The following is a 1,122-nucleotide window of genomic DNA, read 5'->3' as shown; positions in this document are numbered from 1 at the left end:
TGATTTCTGTCCCTAAGTCTATTCTCATTCAGTCAGTTGAGCAAAACCCTTGCAAGTAGCTTTCTGAATATAGCAGGCAGAAAAATCCTTCGATTTTTTTTGCTTTTATTCCTCTGACCAACTAGCAGAATCGTTACTGCGCTGGATCAAATGCTTAGCAGCTTTTCTTCCGACTCTTTATGTTCTGAGTCCAAATGCTAGCGAAGTCGACTTTGCTGTTCATTCTTTCACAATCGATAAAATAAGTACCTCATAATCCCTGAGGTAAGTACCTCATAATCGCCTTCTCCCACCTCTAATATTGCTATCTTTCTGCTAAAATTAGGATGAGTATCAGTACTCTCCCGGTCTTGTGTAACATCACCAGCTTCTAATGATTTCAATATTAACTGGTGGTAACGTTTAATCTATTTACTCCATTTTGTTTTCACACTTCTGCTGGTATCCTGTCAAAGAGACCTAATTGCGACCAATAGCTTCTTTTCATCGGTGAAGCATCTATTAATACATTAAGAATGTGTCAGTCAGGCTGGCAGTCTCTCTCTCTCTCTCTCTCTCTCACTGTCTGTCTGTCTGTCTGTCTGTCTGTCTGTCTGTCTGTCTGTCTGTCTGTCTGTCCGTCCGTCCGTCCGTCCGTCCGTCCGTCCGTCCGTCCGTCCGTCCGTCCGTCCTTCCATCCATCCATCCATCCATCCATCTATCTATCTATCTATCTATCTATCTATCTATCTATCTATCTATCTATCTATCTATCTATGTATGTATGTATGTATGTATCAATGTTTCGTGTCTATGTGTTTTTCTGTGTCCGTAAGTTATGTCATCCTGTTCAAAGTGTTTGTTTATCTTTGTACCTCTCTGTCTTCCAGCCTATGGAATATACATACACACATGCATATATACACACATACATACATGCATACATTACATACACTAGCAAATCTACATACCCATCTACAATGGAGGCATACAATGAAGGAGGGAGTCATAACAGCAGTATGTATTGAGAAATTTGTAAATGGACTTGATAGATTACTAGGTGATGTCTTAGAGAAATCACATTATTGTTGGTGATACAGCATTCTATTCCAGCTATATGACATGTGTTTGCGCCGAAGTGAC

This window comes from Octopus bimaculoides, chromosome 6, assembly GCF_001194135.2.
Source record: "Octopus bimaculoides isolate UCB-OBI-ISO-001 chromosome 6, ASM119413v2, whole genome shotgun sequence".
NCBI classification, from domain to species: Eukaryota; Metazoa; Mollusca; class Cephalopoda; order Octopoda; family Octopodidae; genus Octopus; species Octopus bimaculoides.
This window is presented reverse-complemented; position numbering follows the sequence as displayed.